Raw genomic sequence first — 1,729 nt, 5'->3', positions numbered from 1 at the left:
ACCAGCACGCTGTTGCGTTCACCTAGCTGTGCATGCCGAGCTCTGACACGTTGGTCACAGCAGATTGCATGATGTGTCAACCAAAAGAATGGCTGTCACCTGCGGTTGCGCACAACACCTGGGATCTTGGGTCCGCACCGCTCCCAAGGAACCCGGCCCATACACCACCGTCCCTGTGAAGCCCTCCCCGACCCGCCGACTTAGTTGGTTGGTAGGCAACCCATGGACGACATTTAGTCACGGTTATATAATATCCGGTCTGGGGAGACCGGGGCTTGATTTTTCAGTTACCTGAAAAAAAGGATACCTGGAATTTGTTTTTATTAAGAATGTAGCTCGCCTGCATGTGAAAAGAAAGGAGCCACTGAGCAATGTGAAAGCCAGGATGAAAGATGAGAGTTAAAAAGGAATATGACGGGATATGTCAGCGGCTTCTGATGAAGGGAGCCTTGAAGACTGGATGAAGATTCCGCAGCTTGCTATCACGTCCAATCGATCACAGGCAGCCTCATTTATTAGATTTAGGAGAACACTAGACATGGATGTTCCTCAAGCCGACGTCACATTTCCTGCCGTGGTTGCACCGCTAGCCACAAGTATCTGGTGTTCGTGGGTGTGGCTTCCCTGTTGCAATTATTGCCCGCCCAACTGTCGCGACGACCAGCCCACCCCACGGCTTCTGTCAGCAGCGACCCTCGAGCACGGACCAATCCACCACAGCCAGCAGCGTCTGGCTGTGCCAAGCTAGGGGTCACTAACTTTCATGCGTCTGGTGATGGGAGACGTTTTCCTCAAAAGGTGTCGAGACTGAAAAATCGCAGAATCGAGTATTCCCCATTTGTACACTCCGTTGCTGAGCTGCCGATGTTACCAACTCTGCTCCTCGGCAGCAAGAGCAAGCATGGCGCCGACGCGTCGCGACACGGTCACGACCACGACCGGCTCTAATTGCTCATGCATGTCTCTGTTGTATCACATTGAACTTGGTGACTTGTCTGCCAGGGATTTTCAAGTCACAACTTGCAATGAGAAGCAGAAGGGTCCTTGAGCGGCTGCCTTTTTACCCTGAGCGAGTTCTACTGCGCTTCTTTTACTATTTGACTGCAGAATTCTACAACCATGGTGGCTGCGAGCCAGCGGTGAATATGGATGACCAGTCGTGTAAAACGAAGGTCTCTTCATGGCCCAGCATGATGGAGGGTCATGAGGTGCATACGAAGTACCGAATAATCGTCAACATACTGCAGATAAACGGCATGGTCTCTGTCATATAAAACATAGCTAAGCGCACATCCCGACCTTGTGAATACCAAGCCGACAAGTGTCTCTGACTTTTCAATATATTAAACGGCATGGTCTCTGTCATATAAAACATAGCTAAGCGCACATCCCGACCTTGTGAATACCAAGCCGACAAGTGTCTCTGACTTTTCAATATACCCACCCAACGGCCGTTCACATCGAGCAGATACCGGCCGCCCGTTCCAGAATACACTTGCAGTCGCAGTTCATGGGCTAGAAAAAAAGAAGGATCCCTCAATCAATCGGAAGGTGCAAATTAGTTGAACAAAAGAGTATTTAACGAGAGAACGCTTACAAAAAGAGAAAAGTCCAGAGCAGAATGGAATGCATTCTCGTTCATCATGCTTGGCATATGGCCGTCCAGCACAGTGCAACAGGTACGTCCCTTAATAGAAGTGGCTAGTTCGATTCGTTAACATGTCCAGAC

The sequence above is a fragment of the Metarhizium robertsii genome, assembly GCF_000187425.2.
Source record: "Metarhizium robertsii ARSEF 23 chromosome Unknown MAA_Scf_15, whole genome shotgun sequence".
Classification (NCBI taxonomy): Eukaryota; Fungi; Ascomycota; class Sordariomycetes; order Hypocreales; family Clavicipitaceae; genus Metarhizium; species Metarhizium robertsii.
The sequence above is the reverse complement of the archived record's forward strand: the minus strand, read 5'-3'. Positions refer to the sequence as shown.